Here is a 22,628-nt window from a genome sequence, read left to right on the forward strand (position 1 = left end):
CATTGCTAGTGCTTAATCGCACAAGTACCTAACAATGGTGAGGCAGGGAGGCACGCAAGCTGGAGGCAGAACAAGTGCTCGCGCAACTTCTCTTTCCAGCCGGGCAGAGCGCCACACGGCTTAGTGCCTTTGGAATAATACTGGGTCATTGAGTGGCACTCTGCCCGGCTGAAAAGGGGTGTTGCTGGGCAGCTGCTCATGAGCGTGGTCACCTCATGGCAGCTTTGTTGCGCTGCTGTGACAGCGCAACACAGCCGTTTGCCCCTGAGGCTGTGCCCGGCTCTTCAGGCGCCCGCTTGCAAGAGAGCAGCCACCCAGCAACCCCAAACCAATAGCCCCCCCGATAATAAGGCACAAGCAAAATTTGGGGGGGGTCAAAAGAAAATAAGACCCTGTCTTATTTTTGGAGAAACACGGTACTAATCTAGTTTGATGTTCATCTCATTCCAATACTTAATACATATATGCCTAACTGGTATTGATATATGCTTTATGTGAGTTAATGTTACCTTCAATCTAAAGACAGTTCCTTGAATTCAAATAATATATTGCCTCCAGAGGAACTTTCTGTATTGATATAATCTTATCATAGCTAATTAAAAACAGCTTTTTCTGGCAGACTGAAAGGGGTAAATAGAACAAGAAGAAAGATAGAATAAGGTGGCCATCCAGAATACCCACTGATATTCAAATATTTTATTTTATACTGATTTTTTAATAAACAAATTCAACAAAATGAATTAAAAGGATGTTCTTTCTAAAAAAATGCTCTTTCAAGACCAATTAGCATCAAGTACTCTCTGAACACTTTCTGATCTCATTGAAAAGCAAAACAAAATGGAAGATAAAGGATGACACTTTAAGCATCTTCCTAATAGAGAGTTCATGCTCTTTCTGCAGTAGATTATGATTTTATCTGTTATGGCTTTACCAAATCAATAATTGCACTTTCAAGAAAGAATTGCAAGAGTTGTGATATGTATCATTAATTTTTGTGTGTAGCTTCTGTAAGTAAATAACAAGAAAATTATGCAAGACTATCAAAATAACCTGCTCCCAAACCAAAATGACTACAAGTGGTCCTCACTCAGGATGGATAAAAATCAATGATTTAAAAATAAAAATAAAAATCATATTTTTAAATTTTAAATTGATTTTTAAAATTTAAATCAGATCCTGTTTATTTTTACTAAATGTATTTTAATAAAATGCTTTGGGAGTAAAGAGCTATCTAAAAATCTTCCATTTAAGATGCATTAATAATTTAATTTATTCAGCATGAAATGGTGCTTAGTTATGTAGCATGAGAGTATATATTCTGCAATATTGGGACTGTCGATGAGCCAATTGCAGGTCAGAGGAGGAGTCACTGCATGACAGAGATGACAGTTGTGTCAGGGGGAAAAAAAACGCCTGATATCTGAGATCAATGGATCGGGCTGATTCCCTTCCGCATATCTTTTGAGATATTAAGAAAATAAAATAAAAGCCTTTGACAAGTATATTCTAATTAATAAACAAACTTTAATAAAAGTAAATAAAAGTAAAATAAACTAATTGTTACATTTTGATAATGAAAGCTCCGTCTGCCAGCTCTGCTTGGCAGCCGGACAAAGAAGAAAGGAATTTTGGAATGTGTAACGCATGCGCAATAAATCACTTTCAGATAAGACCTTTTATGACCTGCGCAATAACTCTTTCTTAGTTTAACTCTTGAGTGTCAATTCATTCAGTTCAGGCCTAGCAAACTTTTTAACATCGTGACAAGTTGCTCTTTAAAACTTATGATTTAAATATAGTTGATTTAAATCAAGCCTTTTTACTAGTGATCTAAATCATTTAAATCGTGATTTAAATCAACTTGATTTAAATAAAATTCACCATGCCCTTACTTACAACCATTCAAAGTTACAAGAGTGTTGAATGAATTTATAGTCTATTGCCCCTGCATTCACTTGATCAAAATTCAGATGCTTGGCAGTCTGCATTTACAACCACAGCATGTCACAACTCCCCTCACATATCTCCCAGATCTCTGCCCTTTTGGCTGGCCTGCTCTCTACTGTCCCACAGGTCCTTCCCTTTGACTTGCAACTCCACAGCCATTTGTCGTGAAGGGTCAAACATGGATTTAATGGCATGTAATGCACTAGGGACAGGTATCCTACAAAGAAAGACAATTCTAGAGGCTGAATGAGGAAAAACAAATACCTTTGAAATGTAGTGGTGATAATTTCTGAGAATATGTTGAATTGCAAGAACAAATCATTTGATACTAGATGAAGTAAAACCAAACCAGTCACTGCAGCATTAATAATGAAGTTAAAGCTTAATTATCTTGATATCTAAGGACCATGTCCATAGAGGCATGAAGTGAAAAAGGAGAACAATGAGATTGGTACTTACCATATTTTTCGGAGTAAAAGACGCACCAAGCTTTTGAAGAGGCAATTTTTTTAAAAATTAGGTAAGTAGATAGAGGGATAGAGAGGGAGAGAAAGAGAGAGAAATATAGTAGGTAGGTAACTAGCTAGGTAGGTAGGTAGGGAGAGAGAGAGAGAGAGAGAGTAGTTAGATAGGTAAAGTTAGATAGAGAGAGAGAGAAATAGAGAGAGAGAGAGAAACACAGTAGATAGGTAGGGAAAGAGTGTGTGTAGCAGGTAGATAGGTAGAGGGATAGAGAGAAAGAAATAGAAAGAGAGAGAGAAATACAGTAGAGCCGTCAACAGTGAGTCTTGTGAGACCATTCTGGGAGGAGTTTGACTCTGTTGCCCCCGAGGATTTGGACAGGTTGCGTGGACGGCTGCGACCCACCACATGTTTAATGGACCCGTGTCCCTCCTGGCTGGTACTGGCATCCTGGGAGGTGACACGAGGCTGGCTTCTGGGCCTGGTGAACGCCTCATTGGGTGAGGGCTTCTTACCAACTGCCTTGAAAGAGGCGGTGGTGAGGCCCTTACTCAAGAGGCCTTCACTGGACCCAATGGAGCTGGCTAATTATTGTCCAGTCTCCAACCTTCCCTTTTTAGTGAAGGTTGTTGAAAATGTGGTGGCACAGCAATTTCCACGACACCTTGACGAATCCGAATATCTAGACCCACGCCAGTCCGGCTTCCGACCCGGGCACAGCACAGAGACAGCCTTGGTCGCGCTGGTTGATGATCTCTGGAGGGCCAGAGATAGAGGTTGTTCCTCTATCCTGGTCCTATTAGACCTCTCAGCGGCTTTTGATACCATCGACCATGGTATCCTATTGCGCCGGCTGCAGGGGATGGGAGTCGGAGGCACCGTTTTATGGTGGTTCGGCTCCTACCTCTCCGACCGGTCGCAATGTGTGTTGACGGGGGGGCAGAGGTCGACCCTGAGGTCACTCACTTGTGGGGTGCCGCAGGGGTCGGTCCTCTCGCCCCTCCTGTTCAACACATATGTGAAGCCGCTGGGGGAGATCATCCGTGGTTTTGGGGTTGAATACCATCTGTACGCTGATGATACTCAGCTGTACGTTTCAACCCCAAATCACCCCAGCGAGGCTGTCGAAGTGATGTCCCGGTGTTTGGAAGCCGTTGGGGTCTGGATGGGGGACAACAGACTCAAACTCAACCCCTCAAAGACTGAGTGGCTGTGGCTACCGGCACCTCGGTTCAGTCAGCTGACTCCAACGCTGGCCATAGGGGGCGAACAACTGCCCCCTGTGGAACGGGCGCACAATTTGGGCGTCCTCCTAGATGCCCGGCTGTCAATGGACGACCATGTGGCAGCCGTGGCAAGGGGGGTGTTCCACCAGGTTCGCCTGGTGCGCCAATTGCGCCCCCTTCTGGACCGGGATGCCCTACGCACGGTCACTCATGCGCTGGTGACGTCTCGCCTGGACTACTGTAATGCTCTCTACATGGGGCTTCCCTTGGGACGCGCACGAAGACTGCAGCTAGTCCAGAACGCAGCCGCGCGGGCAGTCATGGGGAGTACTAGGTACTCCCACGTAACACCGCTCCTGCGCGAGCTGCACTGGCTACCTGTGGTCTTTCGGGTGCGTTTCAAGGTTTTGACCACCATCTTCAAAGCGCTCCATGGCATAGGGCCTAGTTACCTGCGGGATTGCATCCTCCCACACACATCCCTGCGGCCAATTCGCTCTCACAGGGAGGGGCTTCTCCTGGTGCCGTCCACTAGGCAATGCCAACGGGCGACACCAAGGAGTAGGGCCTTCTCTGTGATGGGCCCAACCCTCTGGAATGACCTCCCTCCCCCCCCCCGACATTAGAACCACCACTGACTTCCGCTCCTTCCGGCAGAAACTGAAGACACACCTGTTCCGACTGGCTGGCCTGGCATAATTTTTAACGTCTACCTCCTGGCATATATATTTCCTACTGGTTTTTTAGGGGACTTAATTTTATAGGACACTGGGGTTTTAAATTCTGTATATTTTAAATTATTTATTTAGCAATTACAGTTCTGTCTATTTTTATCCTCCTCTTATTTATGTATTTATCCATTTAATAATTTTAATTGTTTAAATTTATTTATGATGTTTTTGATATGGATTGTACACTGCCCCGAGTCCCTTTTGGGAGAGGGGGCGGTCTAGAAGCGCTAAATAAATAAATAAATAAATAAATAAATAAATAAGATAGGCAGAGAGGGAGGTAGAGTAGGTAGATTGGTAGGTAGAGGGATAGAGAGAAAAATAGAGAGATGGAGAGAAATACTGTAGATAAGTAGTGGGGGAGAGAGAGTGTGTAGATAGGTTGGTAGGTAGAGGGATAGAGAGAAATAGACAGAGAGAAAGAGAGAAATACATAGATAGGTAGAGAGAGAGTAGGTAGGTACGTAGGTAGATAGAGAGGGAAAGAGAAATACAGTAGATAGGTAGGGAGAGAGGGTAGGTAGGTAAGTAGGGAGAGAGAGAGGGAGAGAGAGAGAGATACAGTGGGTAGGTAGGGAGAGAGAGTGAGTAGGTAGGTAGGTAGGTAGGTAGATGTTTCCAGGTGTATTTATCCATGTGCTGGAGAAGGAAATTGCTGACAATCTGCAGCACCTAAGACTTTGTTTCTGTTGGCACAGCACTTGATCAATGTAATTCTCAGCAATCAGTTAAAGAGCTTTCCCCAAAAAAAGTTTTTGCACTCTGCAAACCTCACGAAAACCAGCCCGTTTTTAAAAAAGCATGAATAGCCGGGGGGGGGCTTGCAGAGTGCTCCTGGGGGAGTGAAGGGCCAAAAATGAGCAAAAAACGACCAGTTTTTCGAAAAAAGAATGTTGGTCTTACCTGAACGTGTCTTTTCTGGTCACATGTAGGGTATTCTCAAAGCCTGATTGGTCCAAAGACTGAGAGTAAACTTCTTAAATACTCCTGCCTTCCTTTCCTGCCCAGTTTCCTCGAAGGCGAACAACAGAACTGGAACAAAACAACAACACAAACCCCCGTGAACCACCTGGCCTCCCCTTGGCCCCTATAACCCAAGAACAGGGTGGGTCGTGACCACTCCCTCTCTTCCCCAGAAAAGACACGTTCAGGTAAGACCAACATTCTTTTTCCAGTGGAAGAGAGGGAGTGGTCACGTGTGCGACATACCAAAGCCCAGTCCCAAGGGAGGGAACAAAAACGCAACCACAAGCTATGGCCCAAGGGGGGTATCCGCTACCACCCTCTGTAGGACCCTCCGACCAAAAGAAGCATCCACTGAAGCGAACGAATCCAGACGATAATGTCTGATGAACGGGGTCGGAGTCGCCCAAGTGGTGGCCCGGCAAATGTCTTCAAAGGGAGCCCTAGTGGCCCATGCCACCATGGTTGCGGCACTCCTAGTAGAATGGGCCGTTATCCCCGACAGAACGGGGTGCCCCGCTGCCCCATAGGCCTTCCAGATGGCCTGTCATAGCCAACGGCCAATGGTAGCCGAGGACACCCTAGCCCCCAGAGTCCTAGGTTGAAAGGAGACAAACAAGGCCTCCGACCGACGAATCTCAGCTGTCCGACGGAGATAAATACGCAAAGCCCGACGAACATCCAACCGGTGCCAGAGCCTCTCTCTATCACTAGACGGCCCCGGACAAAAATCGGGCAGGACAACTTCCTGTGCCCTGTGAAAAGGAGTGTTCACCTTTGGGAGGAAGGTAGGGTCGAGTCGAAGAACCACCCTATCCTGGTGAAAATGGCAAAGATGATCCTTGGATGACAGAGCGCCCAGCTCTGAAATATGCCAGGCTGAGGTAATTGCCACTAGAAAAACCACTTTAAGGGACAAGAATCTCAGATGAACCGAAGAGAGGCTTGAATGGGCCCCCGTCAAGGCCCTGAGGACCAGGGGCAGATCCCATGTAGGGAACCCATGGATAGGGGGAGGCCGGAGATTAGCTGCCCCCTTAAGAAACCGCTTGATCAGGGGAACTTGAGAAAGGGAGGAAGACCCTACACCCCCCCAGTACCGAAGACAGAGCCACTACCTGACGACGCAAGGTGTTATGTGACAGACCATCGTCTAGTCCTTTCTGCAAAAAGTCCAAGACATTGGGAATAGTGACCCTAGCTGGGGAAATCTGACGCGGGGCGCACCACCTCACGAACGCATCCCAGGTCGAGTTGTAGACCCAGTTTGTCGAAGGCCGCCTGGAAGCCTCGATGGTACGGATTTTCAGCCTCTTTTTGAGGAAATAAGGTGCATCTTATACTCCGAAAAATACAGTAATAGGTCTCTATAGATTTCTGAAAGCTAAGTGGAATAGGGTTTGCTTAAAATTTGGATGAAAGATTGACCAAAATAATGGGGCTCTAGGAGGGGGAAAAAAGAAAAGAAAATTCAAGAGGCGGAGGAAATGAAAAACTATTCCAGCATTTTTGCCAAGAAAATTACATAGGCAAATTAATGAAATCATCAATACCCAAGTCTGAGCTGAAAATATTATCTTAACTTTTCATATTTATATTTTAAAATACATTTACAGAAAAAACAGGAGTATTCAACATACACAATTGCTTTATAAAAAGAAGACCTAGCAATTTTAGACAGATTCACAAATGCCAGCCTCACAATGATACATATAACATCATACCCACTAACAGGATGGTTGGGAATTTGTATATCATGTAACATAAATCTGCAAATGGAATAACCTTTAAGCACTTGCACATTCTGCAAGTTAAAATATTTATCTAGATGCTGTTATTTCTTCCATTCTGTTAGGATGTGGCTGTTATTAACAAGCTTTGGTTCAAAACAAGATTCAGAAATAGGAAAGTTCTGAAAAGCAGGCTAATCAACTACAGGTAGTCTTCGACTTACAATCATTTATTAAATGATTGTTTTAACTTACAACAACACTGAAAAAAATGACTTACAAGTGTAGCAGCATCATGGTCACATGATAAAAATTTAGACACTTAACTATGTACTTATGACAGTTGCACAGTCCCAGGGTAATGTGATCACAATTTGTAGATTTCCCAACTGGCTTTCAACAAGCAGAGTCATGGAGGAAGCCAAATTCCTTTAAGAATTGTGATGATCTGTTTAACACTGTCGTAAAAAAAAAGGTTATAAAACGGGGCAAAACTCAATAACTGTTTTGCTCAGCAATGAAAAATTTAGGCTCCATTTTATTGTTTATTAATTTAATGTATTTGCCACCCATCTTGCCACAAGGTCCACTATGGTCATAAGTGGAGACCACCTGTAACTGAGTTAAATCATCAATCTAATTGGCATCTAGAAGAAATTTTACAATAGGTCATATCATATAGATTTGTAAGGGAGAAAGCTACCGTGGTCCTATTGCTCTACTTCCAAAGCTATAGCTATGTTATGCAATGATATTTATTCTTCCCTATTAAAAATATATTCAGCTTAGGATACTCTTATTTATTCAATTCAGCTGTCTTTCTTTTTAACAGCTGACTTAAAACATGATGGATGCAATTCACTTAAATTTTAAGCAGCTCCATAAAGTTCAACTGATGATGTTATCCAGTCTGATGACAAAATATTTGGAAATTGAAGAACAACCTCAGAGAAAAACAAGTCTAACAGCTCACAAAATATGGAAATATTGAGCTATTCCACTAAAGTTCATAGGACTTTAAAAGTTTGTTATTAAGTAAATTGTGACCATTCTAGTAATCTCTCACAGCTTTTCCTTCACAGCTTTGCTTATTATAAATATTTAAATGTTTTATCTTTTTTTTATTTTCTTTGTCAATACTCTTTTTATTTCTTATTGCTCGGTGTCAAGAGCTAGGAGTGCCCAGAGAGATGGAAAAAGATGAGGATGGCAACCACAACTGCATGCAAAATAGATGGGGCTTAGATTGTGTGGTCATGATTACTTTCTTGACTATTTTATATTTTCTGAAAATGCCCCTGATCAGTGCACTCATCATAATCATTGTTTAAATGCCCCAGGATGGCTTAAAACCAGATACTGACATTCCTGTATTTACAGATCTGATGTGATGGAGTCTTCAGGGGAGCACACACTAAGGGAAAGTGCTTTAATAGACTTGTTCCAATCCTTCCTGGAACTCTCTTGTTGAATATGATTTCACCTAGAGACCAATTAGCAACTAAGGCACACTTGATGAGCATATAATAAGGAAAAGGAAAGAGATATATGGAACTCCTGAGAAAAGAGAAGTTTAAGAGAAAGCCCAAACTTAAGACAGGATGAATCTGAAAGGGATCAGTTGAGATAAGTGGGTAGCAGAAGCCAACATTTTTTTCAGAATATATATGCTCTAACAGACCAAAATAACAACATACTTAAGACTTATGATATGTTTAGTATTAGCTCAAATTCAAAACCCTTTGCTGCTTAATAGTCTCCAATTTACAACTCAAGATAATAAAAAAGTCAACAATGCTGGAAACTACATCTTTTAGATACATTGCACAATTTTGTACTGTAAACTACCACATAAAGGACATGAAAATGTTACTACATTCCACTTAGGAACTAAAGAGTCATTTGTAACAAAAGCCAGCATTTTCCTCTACAACATTAAAGCAATTTAATAGTAATTATATTCTGTACACATATCATCCAAACTGTTTCCATATCAGATATTCATTGCAAGGTGACTCTTCTGAATTGTCATTTTAGTTAAAGCTCTACATGGCATTAAGAGGATTAAGAAGCTATTAATCACAAGTAGTTTATCTGGTGGAGGTTTATGAAGATCTAATGCCATTCAAACCTCTGTCCAAATCACATTCAGACCACTCCCTTTCCTGCCTCACCATCTGTCATATGATGCTCCAATGAATGGCTTTCATATTTTTATTAGAATTAAGATAATACACATGTATATCATAGCTGTAGCAATAACAAAATCTACTCACTTCTAAATTAATACTTAATGTATCCCTCTCCCCACCCCCACTGCAAATTTTCTCTGAACAGCAGGGCCTAATCTTATGCTTCTTTTGAAAGTAAGGTATTTCTTTGTTAAAAAATTTAAAGGGAGTCCACTCTGCAAATTAAAAAGTCAAAATATTTTATAGATATTTTATTATACAATCACATTATTTTCATCCCCGTATTGAGAATAAGATTCTCTTTTCTAAACCTTAAGTATATAAATGGAACATTTATAAGAACAATCAGATGACAGGTTGTTTTTTTTAAGCATTACTATTAGCCGAAATATCCATGGTGAACCACGAATTATATTCTGATGTCAAAATGTATGACCAGAAAAATGAACCCAATCAAGGGGGGGGGGGCGCTCTATAAACAACTTGCTATATCTGTAACTGCAAAAATGACACAGCTGTCAACCCAGCAGGTCATCCTATAGGGCTGATGAGTTGCTTTCAGTTCTATAACTAGACAACACTATCATCATTTTGCAAAGTCTTCTTGCAAACACTTAGGCTCAGAAGGCTACATTTTGATTGGAAAGCTGAATAAAGACTTAACAAGCTAGCAAAAAATAGCCTGAATGTTTCGACACATTTTTCTATTGAAGGAAAAGAGAAAAAGACCTAAGCCATATGTACACTATTTTTCCTTTTATCCCTACATTGATCAAAAGACAAAGTATTGACTGCCTACTGGAAGCACTAGCATTTCAAATGTTATTTGAACAATAACGAATAATATAGTCTAGATATTCCTTTTTCTATTAAGTACAGCATGAGTCACACAATCTTTGGGTGAAGGAGAACATAGCTTGATACTGTTTGCCATAATCTCCTGTCCCTTATTAGTTCTTTAATCTACGCTAAAATCAATATTTTCTTTTCCTTTGAAATTTTACCATGATTCCTAGAAAAACTCAATTTCTGGAATAATTTTTCATTTAAATAAGTTTGTGAAATTTACTCATGAAACTCACTCTATTCAGAATGCAAATGGATTTTCAAGTGATCATTTAATCCAGGTGCTTTACAATATTTCCTTTGACATTGCCAGATTTTCTACCCAACCTAATATTTTATATTCAAAAAAGAAATGATTAAAACAAAAATAAAACAGGAAGCTAGACTGCTAGTAGAGGCAAACAGTTTAATGGGCAGGTGCAGCTCAGGGCATTCTTTATATAGTAAGCATGCCTTTCTGCTCAGAAAAATGAACAAAAACAGTCTGGAGTTTTGAGGGGACTGGCAGGCAATCTAGTGTTCCATAAATGGTTGGACCCTGTAAGGCAGCTATTCTATGATGCAGTAACAGCCAGTCTGCACAAAAGCATGTAACAACTTCCCCGAATTCTACATGTGCCCAGTAAAAGGCAGAAAGTAGTTTGGCGGCACTGACCTAGTTTAGTTCTTTATCTTCTCTGCTACTTTCCAAGGACTCAGCCTAATAAAACCTTATTGTGACTAACGAAAGTCTGATATATTTCATATACTCTTTTTCCTGATGCCAAACTTGTCCACATTCAGACAGAGCATTTGTAAAGAAACCTATAGTTTTCTTTCTTTTCCATTACCAATATAATTCCTATCCCTTTGACACATGCCAAAGCATTCACCCTTCAGACCACTCAGGAAATCAAATTATATTTCTCTCCTGAGTCTTAACTAATGAACTACTGAAAATGTATAATAAAACTACTGTTTTATTAGACATTTCCATTCAAAGTCTATTGCTAGAAAGGCTCCAGTCTTGGAGCAACTGATGCAAAGGTGGTATTCAGCAGGTTCTGACCAGTTCTGGAGAACCGGTAGTAGAAATTTTGAGTAGTTCAGAGAACCGGTAAATATCACCTCTGACTGGCCCTGCCCCATCTATTCTCTGCCTCCCAAGTCACAACTAATTGGGAGGAAATAGGGATATTGCAGTATCCTTCCCTTGGAGTGGGGAGGGAATGGAGATTTTACAGTATCCTTCCCCTGCCATGTCCACCAAGCCACGCCAACCAAGGCACACCACACCCACCAAACTACGCCCACAGAACCGGTAGTAAAAAAAATTGAATCTCACCACTGAACTGGGGGTATATGATACATCTAGAAAGCATTTTGCTTTCTGGACATTGGTATTAGTATAAACAGATTATTTTCCTCCAGCAGAAAATAGTTCAGAGCACAACTGTTCATAATCTCATATAGCCTCTCCAAAATTTTATGTCGATTAATTATTTGCAGTGTTAAATAAACATGATCAAATATGTGAGGATTTTGTTTTTATATTACATTCCCTTGGGGTTGAGAAATAATGATTGGTCCATTATACAGTAAGATATACGGTATCCCTGTGCTATATTCTACTATTCCTTGCTACTCTCAGTACAGCCTGTTAACTTATAGTTTGGGTTGGTGACATGTAATAGTTTGGTTTGATATTAACTTTTATTGATTTGATTAAATTTACATTTCATGCACTTTAGTTTGTCTTCTGGCCCCATCCATTTTTTTTATCCTGGACTATTCTATTTTGGAGTCTGCCTCTTTTCATATCAATTGGTATTGTGGAGGGCCCTATTCCTTTAATATCCAAAAAAACTTACAATGTACAGAGACAGCGATCACAACAAAACCAGATAGTTTTTCTCGAGGTAATAATTTTGCAACCTTCCAATAAAGCACATTTTATTATGCTTGAGAATGAAAGAATAAACAAGAAGCATCCCACACAAAATTTCCTATCCATTATGTTTTCTGCCTTAGGGAAACAAGTTCCTTGCACTTTACCACTGTTTTTTTTTTAAAGTCCATGGCCTTTGTAATTGTCCTCCATAGTCACACACTAATTAACAAAAAGATGACTGCTGAGTATTGAAAACACAAATCTCCTAGCTGGGTCAGTGACCATCAGCAAGAAGCAATATGACTCAGTTCACAACAGCAGAACATTCTATCATTTGACCACAGCATGACTGATGGTTTGGCCATCTGGTAGAGGAGCATAGCAGCTGAAATAAAGCCTCCAGCATTTACAGTAATTTCACTATCTGAAAAGAAGCATGTTGGAACTCAAATAAGCTCATAAACCACAGTTTCTGATCCCAAAATATTGTTCTTTAATTACCAGTGTGCAAAAATTGATTGCTATGGGCATCAAAGTGCTGCTTCACATGTTCCAAAGATGGGCATTAACGAGATGATCAATCTGAGTCCTGTCAACGTTCTTTCTTCGCTAGAATAAAATTCAGTCTGTACTTCAGAACTCCAACATTGCTTTAATTTTCATAAACAAAATACAAATCTTCTAGACAAATATTAGAGTTCTTTAAAAAAATGATTTTAGTTTCCTGAATTCTACATGGGACCCAATCTAAATGGTTAAGCAACTGATCACAATCTTATAATACAAAGAAAATGTATATAATATTTATAATTAGTAGGACTGCATTGACTTTGGATTCAGCCAAAAGTGCTTTCAAGCACATCTGCTCAAAGGAGTTGCAGACAAGTACCAATAATCCTTGATTTGCGACCACAATTGAGCCCAAAATTTATGTTGCTAAGTGAAACATGTTAATTGAGTTTTGCCCCATTTTACAACTTTTCTTATGCCACAGTTATTAAGTGAATCATTACACTGGTTAAGTTAGTAACATGGTTGTTAAGTGAATCTGGCTTCCCCACTGACTTGGCTTGGCAGAAGTTTGCAAAAACTGATTACATGGCCCGAGGACACTACAACCAACATAAATATGAACCAAGCATCTAAATTTTGATCACATGACCATGGGGATACTGCAACAGTTGAAATGTGAAAAATGGTCGTGTCCCTTTTTCCAGTGCCATTGTAACTTTGAACAGTCACTAAATGAACTGTTGTAAATCAAGGATTATCTGTACTTCATTTGGAGCCCATGTGCTTCGAAGTATTTATTTAAACTGATTCTGAAGCATTGTCCAGCCTTAAAGATTAGCCCTCTGTAATTGCAACTTTGCTATCTTATCTACAGTCAGGACATGTTCCACAGTCTTCTTGATACCTGCACAACTTTTTAAATCTCTTTTTGAAATGCCTATTTTACCTTTCTTGTAATATCTCTTGGTATTCTTCAGTGTATCACATTACAATACCTCTAGTCTCTTACCAACCAAATGGGTTGGTCTTTTATCCCAGGGGACTTTTTAAAAAAATTGGACCACCCTACTTCTCCCTTCTGCTATAAGCAGAATTTAGTACAGCAATATGCTTTGTGAACATTGTCTTAATTATAACATTTGCAACACATAAAAATACACACACACAAACTGATTTTTTTGAGAGACAGAAGCCCAAAATGACCAAAATTTTGGAGTTCAGTTCTATCTACAGAACATTACTGCTAGACACTGGACCATAAATAGAAAAAAACATTGCATGCACCAGTCTTGAGTGCTTTAAAAGTTTTTCCCTTAGTCATGGTTCAATCACAAGATAAACTCTGAGCTTGACAATTCTTTAAATCAAGAGTTATGATACAGCACTCTCAGGAAATTGGGCTTGGAGAAAAGAAACCTTTGCATCTAGAAATAACAGAAGGAAAAAAGGTGAAGGATATTTTACATGAATTGGAGAAGCAATATTGAGAATAAAAATAAATTGTTACGCATGTCAGGAAATGATATTTTAATGTAAATATTGTTTTTTTGTAAATATTCTCACAATTTACTAACACAGAGCACTAATTTCTTATTTGGGAATATTTTTCAGTGAGCAAATAAAGATCCTCATATTAGAACACAGCACACAGCTTTTGCTGTGAGCAAGGCTGTAACTTGCTAACCAGATACAATCAACAATTTTGATTGTACAAATCACCTGAAATGAGTGATTTTGTGCAAAGTTGATGTTGCATTCTGTGGAATGTCTGTAGGCCAGAACCAAAGTTCTAAACTATTTCAATTAAATTTGAAGAATAAGTAATTGAAAGGACTTATATTGGAAGATTATAAATATTAACATAAGAACAAATTATAAGAAGGACTTACTAAAACCAGTGAGAATTTAGTCTGGATTTACTTCTGTAGGAAGTTATCACCTAGCCCTCTCCCAGAAAAATGAAATATCCTAAGAAATATTGATAAGGCAGAATATTATATTTTCCTGAATGTGAAAAAGGGAGAAACACATTTTAAACACTAAATTCCTACAGCTTCCTGCCCATCCCCACTTTGTCAATGGGCCATTAAGAAGGCCAAGCTAGTCCACTTTACATAATAAAGAGTTCTCCTCTTCAGCTGTGATGGGATTAAGGCAGGATAATAAGCCTTTACTCAACTGACCACATGGCATCTGAACTCAATCAAACCTGAATTCAAAACAGCCTAGAGGGTTGCCCCTGCATGGGCCCATGTGAGTCTGGCAACCAATCAGAATACATTTCTTACACAGGAACAGGAAACAGATAGGTGGGGCAGAACAGATTATAAAAATCCCTGCAAGCCCTTCTTCAACCCTGCTCTTCTGCCCTTCTCTTCCCTTCTCTTCTCCACCAACATTGAACCATGTGATCACCTTTGCTGTTCAGGACTCAGGCCATGTGGTCCTGTCCAACATTAAAACCATCTTTCCAAGCAGCCTCCATGTCTCCAGTGTCTTTTTCTCCACTTGGAGCCGAACCCAGAAGGACATTTCTTCCAACACTTCTAGAGTAGAAGGACCCTGCTGGATCCTTACATAACATTAACCCAAATTATGGCTTCATTTTGGTTTCATGTAGTAGTGTGAACTCAGCTATAACTTAGTATGATATCCAAAGATAGGCAACTCAGATATGTTCAATATATCATATGAGTCGGGCTTGGTTTACAGTAGGATAACAAAAGCACATTTCTAGAGACAAATTTTTCAACTATCAGCAATTATCAGAAACCTAGTAAATGTCTGCTATTGAAGTGTGGGTGTGGGTTTGTGTGAAACAGTGGTGGGTTTCAATTTTTTTTAGAACCTCTTCTGTAGGTGTGGCCTGCGTGGTGGGAGTGGCTTGCCGGCCATGTGACTGGGTGGGAGAGGCTTGCCAGTCATGTGACTGGGTGGGCGTGGCCAACTTGTAAAATGTGGTGAAACTCACTTAACAACGCTCTTGCTTAGCAACCAAAATGGTATTTGAAGCACGCAAGTCTTAAAGCTGTCAAGTTACAAGACCTTTGCACCCCTAACCCTTTAGAAAAAAAACCCAGGGGTGTTCAAACTTGACAGCTTTAAGACTTGTGGACTTCAACTCCCAGAATTCCTCCTCTCCCTCTTCCTCTTGATGATGTGCGGACGGGGGGGGGAGCTGGAACCGGTTCTAAACAGCACTGTAGATTTGTGAAACCTCTTCTATAGAAGAGGTTAGAACTGGCAGGAACCCACCTCTGGTGTGCAAATAAATAAACTTTGCAAGAGGATATTGTGGAATAGCGACACTATCAAAAACATTTATTTCTTGTGCAATTTTTCCAATCTTGCTTGCTGGCAAGTGGGGTCCAATTATAATAGCAATAGCATTAGCACTTAGACTTATATACCGCTTCACAGCACTCTCTAAGCTGTTTATTATATCCAACAATCTGGTCCTCATTTTACCAAGCTTGGAAGGATGGAAGACTGAGTCCACCTTGAGCCTGGTGTCATTCGAACTGCCAAATTGAGGCAGCCTGCAGTCAGCAGAAGTAGCCTGCAGTACTGCACTCTAACCACTGTGCCACTGTGGCTCAGTATAATGCTCATGAAATAATACCTGTCTGCTTTAAAATAAATATTATAAATTTGGAACTACAGAATTTATTTTCTCGCTCATAATAATTTTGTTCCAAAAGTTTTCTTTCTTATTTCTCTACTGAAGCATTTCTGTATCACCACTCATAAAGTTTCTCACCACTGTTGATGATGATTAGGCTTTCTGGGAGTCATTCCAGTATCAGTCAGAATTAAATTACCAAGCCATGATTATTACAAACTCATTTTTTTCTCCAAACTAGAAAAACTATCCTAAAAACTAAGGGATGGAATGAGGATGCAATAGGATCGAAGTTGGTGATGGCAGGGTGGTAGCACATGAGGTAAAGACTTAATTCTGATGATCAAATCACGGTATGGAAATAACATTTGTTTCTATGAAATACAAACTGAAGAATGTGGATTAAAAAAATATATTTCTACAATTCACTCTACAGTGAATGTAACATTCTACAGTGATGGGTGCTTCCTGGTCAAACATATTAAGTAAGAACACTAATATATATTTTATCGGTCAATTAATATTAATTTTAGTTAAAAGCCAAATAATTATTTACAATAGGAAGTTTATAGAGAAAATTTTGGTGGTCCGCAGAAAAATTACTTGCATTTTTTATATTGCACTAAATCAGGGGTCCTTAAACTACGGCTCCTGGGCCAGATATATGCAATGAACATTTGTGTTGCTGCAGAGCCTCCCCCTTCGGAGTGGGAGAAATTCCGACTTGGGGTCTACTTCAGCCTCCTGGTGAGGGGCTTTGAGTAAAGGCTGGAGGGAAGTGCCACTGGTGGCGAAGAACCGGAGGGCCTCGTTCCAGTGGGACTTCATCATAGCCTGGAACTGGCTGACCATTTCAGTCTGCTGAGCCTCCAGGGACCAGTCCCTGGCTTAGCACTCCCACAGGTCTTCCTTCTGCTTGGTAAGCCTATGCTCGTAGTTCTTAGTGAGGGGCTTCTGCTGAGGCTCCTTCTTGGTCAGATCCAATTTGAACTGAGCCAGCTGTTTTGTCAATTTTTTCTCATGGTGGCTGCTTAGTTTCAGCAACTGCTTCCTGTTGGGGCCCTAAGGAGTCCGGGTGCACAGGCAAGGAGGGGAGGGGAGGAGCGAGTAGAGTCTGGCGAGGCGCCCTTGTCATGAGTGATATCGAGTTGGCCACGCCCACCTAACCACACCCATCCAGCAGGTCATTAGGCAGATCATATTAGTGGTCTGTGGGATTTAAAATTATGAAGTTGGTGGTCCCTGAGGTCTGAAAGGTTGGTGACCCCTGGCCTAAAGCAAGCACAAAACATTTCAATATTTTTGAAAATGATTATATAAGGTCCTGAATTATGTGCCAAAGTTGGATGCTGAATTAATATGCTTAGAATTCTCTGTAGAAGTATTGGAATAATGAGGGCAATGTAAGAAGTAAGCTCTTTAATTTCAAAGTATCTATGGTAAGGATTCAACTTAAGATATTGTCTTTTCCTCTATTCTTCTCTGCTCTTTTTTTTAAAATTCACAATTTCTCCCCAAGAAATCCATAGAGAGATTTGATCTGCTCAGAACTACAGAAAAGTCTATTTTTTTAAAAAAAATATCTGATGTTAGGATTAGTATTCTTGAAACAGTCTTTACCATAGTTATGTTGATTTACCATCAGAGTCAGCTAGTGGTCATAATGATGGTATTAACAAAAAACCAAGAAAGCTCAAATTATGCTAAAAAAAATCTTCTTTTTTTCTATATTATAGTTTCAAATAAATAATCAGAAAGTAAGTTGTGGTATTTAATAAAAACAAAAGATCATCAGACTAACACTGGTGCGCCTCAACTCTATTGAAATATTCAGAGTTCCTCTCTGGATAGGCATGCATAGAAGAACAGTTCAATTGCTACATGATTTTAAGTATATGCCTATATTTTTCCCCAGTGAATGTTTCATGTTGACTTAATTGCACTTTCATTTTTACCAATAGAGCAATCCATGGAAAGCTATTCCTATGACCTACCAAAGGCAATGACAATTCCTATAGCACATAATAACCATAGGTACATTTAATTATGTTAAAAGATTTTTTTTAGACCCAATGGCTACAGGATCACATTTAATTATCTGCAAAATTATTTTTACCCTCCATTGAGAAATTATTAAATTTGTGATTTAACTTATATTTACCTTCCATTATCATTAAATTCTAATAGGGATTCCCCTCTACTATGTTGATTTAAGAGTCCTAGAATGTAATATTTTAGAAATATATTCTTGTTCATGGTTTTACATTATTTACGTATTATCACTGTGTTTGCCTGAAACAAACCACTGCCCCCTCCCAATGTGTTACAGAGAAAATAACCTTGCTGGGTTTAAAGGGTCATTTAATTTGGGTGAAAAAAGCAAGTGACACTGAGACTTAATAATTAAAAGTTTAATTTCACTTTAATTCGCCCCTATAATAGTAAACAAAATGGGAAATGAAGTGAATTGATGGATTATGATCACTGGATTTATTATATAAATAAGCTTTTTATTATAGATGGCCTTGTTTTTCAGTGGCATTGGCACTAAAGGGCTTATTAAGATCAGCCTATACTGTTAAGCACAGAAAGAAACTGAATGTTAGAATGGCTGGAATGCTGGTCTCATTTTCTTGTGAACTGCTTCACCTTGAATCTATGTGTGTGTGTGTGTGTGTGTGTGTGTGTACATACGTGTGTGTGTGTGTGTGTGTGTGTATATATATATAAATTTCTTGCAATGTCTTTATTTCCTTTATGATGTTATTCAGATATAAAATGGATATAGTCTCAAAAACTAAGTTAACAGTTCTGCAATACTAAGTCCTGCTGAAAAACTCCCAAAATATCCCCCCCCCAAAAAAATTCCACACTATAAAAATATTAAATGTGTCTAGATTGGATTTTTAGGAATTTTGAAGAAAAGAAATTTAGATAAGAGTGGAACATTTTTTTTAACTTGTTGGGAAGTGAAGCACGAATCACTTTTAGTGATGAGGAGCAGTACATCCAAATTCTGAAGATAAATCAAATCTCTTAAAATAACTGCAAATTTCAAGATAATAATATAGATATGAAATTTAACACCTGTAATGTTCATTTGTCATTCAGAATACTTTCTTTTACTAACTACAAGGATTATTCAGTTGGCACAAACATTCCTGAAATTGCTCAGCCACAATAGTACTTTCAGAACATCCAGTACAGAAATACTCAATAGTGTCCCTTAGTTAAGAGAAGAGACAGAGAAAGCCCATTTTACATTCTAGCATTTAACCACTTCGGGATCGTGGTTAAAAATACCAATCTAGAACCAAGCAGAAAGATCATTAGTTATAGTCTTGCTTTAGGCATGAAACCAGCTAGGTGACTTTGAAGTAGTCATTCTCTCACAACCCTAGGAAGCAAGGGCAAAGCCAGAAATGTTCCTGAGAAAACTGTATAGTATCAACTTATTCACAGATACACCAGGACTCAATAATGGTTTGAAGGCCCAAATAAATAAATAAATAAATAAATAAATAAATAAATAAATAAATAAATAAATAAATAAATAAATAGTTTCTTCTTTTTTCCCAACTCACCTGCATGTATCATTTTTGTCAAGAAGTTGCCAAAGAAATAAGGAAAAGTATGTTAAGTATTCAGTAAATTAAAAAAAAAAACTTTCAAGATTCCAGTTTTTAATTACCGCAGCTTATCCAATACTCTAATACAATAGAATTAGTAGTTAACTCAAGTTTTCCATTCAATATCTTCCATTTTACAAACTAGATTTTTATTATTTGAATACTTGAATATCAACAGCTTTTATGATTCTCTTTTCCACAACTGGTTATTCTCTGTCCTTTCTAGTTAAGGAAATACACCATCAGTAAAAGCTATTTACTTAATTTATTTACTATCTAAGCCTCTCAACAGCTCCTAGAATGTATTTTTGCCCCCTTCCTTCAGACTTTTTCAAGGTGATTGAATTTCTATGCTCCCTTTAGAAAAACATATCGAGATACACATACTGCTATTTCCCACTTGCGGCGAATCTCTGCACCTCCTTTACACAGCCATTAAATTGCGTATTTGGGGTCGCGACCACAACGTCCCTCAGGACATTCTTCCGTTTTGATTGATTCATACATTAATTATTTTCTCCCTTTGAAACGGGACATTGAACTCCCATTCTCGGCTTTCGCGTTTTAAGGCTTTGAATGGAATGTGCAAAACCCAGAAAAAAGAGAGATTCTCACCCAGGCATGAAGTTGACTCCCTGATTAGCCTACCCGAGACATTCAAGGCAGGGAGTTCGAGCGCCTTACCAGATGCAGCGGGATGACTCAGAAGGAGGAAGGGAGGCGAGGCGCAGGCAAGTATGGAGAGCCGCAGCTCGCGAACTGGAGCCTTGCGCCTCACCTGGGAGCTGCTACCGCCGCCACTGCAGCCTGGATTAAAGATCTGGCTGCCATTTGTTGCACGCCTTCTGTGAGAAACCGCACACGAGTCATGTAGGATTAGCTTTTCCTCCCCATGACGATCTTAGGGAGGCTCGTTCCTTTCACTGTAGCAAAATCCCAATGCAAGTCGCGGCGCTTCCCCCCGTGGGACTCAGTTGCCTGCTCGCTCTTCGCCTCATGTTGCACCGTCAGCACGTCCCAATCGCTCTCCTACTTGATTTCTTTCGCTTACCGAATGATGAGCGGCGTCGGGCGTTACAGCAACGGCTTGGTGGCGTCCTGCAGCCCGGGCGTGGCAAAAGCGGCGGCGGCGGGGTTATAGGGAATGTTGAAGAAACACGACAAGCTCAATTGCTTCGTGCTCCACAGGTGCTGCGTAAAGGGAGGGGGGCTTCCCCTTTTTTGTCCCTTCAGGGAGATTTGTATTCTCCGAGACCCTCAAGCCTTGCTTCCTGAACAGGCGCGCGCGCAGCCTCTGCGATCCGGGAGATGACTTGCTTTCTAACGGGTCAAGCTACGAGAGTTTTGTTTTACGTGCTGCAAGGGAATCTCAGGCTCCTGGTGTCTAGTTTGAAATTTCCCATCCCCACCCTGCCCTGTAGCTGGAACATCAGCAGAAAGAAATGAGGCATTCAATTCCACACGGTCTCCCTAAAGGTGTAATCCCAGATTTTCCCTCCTCCCGTTCGGGAAGGGGCTTGCGCTATCGTATCCCGGCTCCCCAAGCTTGCCAAACCATTCCAGGGCTCCCGGATCGTTCGCCTGCTATGCAAAAACCTGCTCCCGGCCAACGTCCAGAATAGCTTCGGATTGCTAGTTTCTCGACAAGCACCCGGCCTCTCGAGATTCATTTTAAATGTGCTCAATCGGAGAAGTCCTCCTAAACCTAGAAGCGTTTTCCTTAACCTACTCTATTGCCCCAATCTTGTTAACATCTTCCCAGTTTTACCGCAGATTACGTCCCATCCCAGCCTCCTTTCCGACTGCCAAGTAAACTGTTGCTCTTGCAGCTTCAATTCTTCCTCCGCTAATCAGGACTCCCACATAAGACCCACTGTGTACGTTTAGATGTACCCTCGTTTTATTCGGCCGTGATAATATCAAATAGCGTTTCAGTCTGGTCATTTCCAGATTGCTGTATAACCCCAACTCCGAATCGGTACTATTCTCTTGCTTTTTCTACTGATGATTTGCAGTGGTACAGCTTTGCCTTTCTAAATCTACCTAGAAATCGTATATGCGCAATGTATTTTCTTTCAATCAGACTTTAAATACCTGGAAGGTGATGCGGGAGAATACATTTTGAAGAAAAGGTCTGTAGGCTGTATCACCGAATGGTATTGTTTATGTTGCGCCCTACCAATAGCTTAAAAATCATTTGGGCACAAATTAAAATTATCTCTCCCTGCCTGCGACCTCCGTGCTTTCCATTTTTACGAATTGCATCCTGCAACTTCGAAAGATGTACTTGAGGAGACCATATCTAAAAAACAGTGTTGTTCACTTACGGGGGGAGAATATCGTCTCTGCAAAAAACCCCAAGTCTCTCCTATCAACCCTGTCCTCTGTCTCGCCCAGACCCTGGAAAAACCTCCTTTCCGGCTGTCAAGTAACTGAACGGCTAGCCGCTAGGAAGTAGCTGCTTTTGCCTTGTCAAAGGGGAAGGAACGCGCGCCCATTCTATGCAGGAAACGCAACAGGCGGCGGCGAGGGCTTACCTTTTCCCGAGCTTTGAGCCTCGGTGACAGGCTGGCGGGGGGGAGGGACAGGCTTCAGGGGTAACAGAATGGATTTTTTTTCTTTATTTCCTTTTAGGGAGGTGAAGGAGAAGGAGGAATGAAATGGCTACTCAAGGACTGCCCCCTTGGCTTCGGCCTGCTGAAGGCAACTGTTGCCTGAGTCTGCCTGGGTCCAAAGGGCTTGTGCAAGATTGAACAGAGGTCAAAACTCCCTTCCATCTCGGGAGGAAAATGGAAATAAAAAGAGGAGCAGAAAAAAATACAATATAATTGTCATTAAAATATTATTGTAGTAATATCATTATGTGATCAGTTATAGCCTTATAAACCTAGAGCTAC

At 40.3% G+C, this 22,628-nt stretch overlaps 1 protein-coding gene across 2 annotated transcripts in view; it reads right to left on the reverse strand.

The window, feature by feature from the left end:
- LRRC3B (leucine rich repeat containing 3B) overlaps positions 1-20,744 on the reverse strand; it is a 103,876-nt gene extending 83,132 nt beyond the window's left edge. Inside the window, exon 1 of one of the 2 annotated variants that reach the window (XM_081933732.1) lies at positions 20,416-20,744. The gene's annotated coding sequence lies outside the window, so the exon portion shown is untranslated. Of the gene's footprint in view, positions 1-20,346 lie in introns of both variants that reach the window. The other variant, XM_081933731.1, reaches the window with a different exon arrangement.
- Positions 20,745-22,628: the final 1,884 nt, after the last annotated feature.

The sequence above is a fragment of the Natrix helvetica genome, assembly GCF_964273705.1.
Source record: "Natrix helvetica genome assembly, chromosome: Z".
NCBI classification, from domain to species: Eukaryota; Metazoa; Chordata; class Lepidosauria; order Squamata; family Natricidae; genus Natrix; species Natrix helvetica.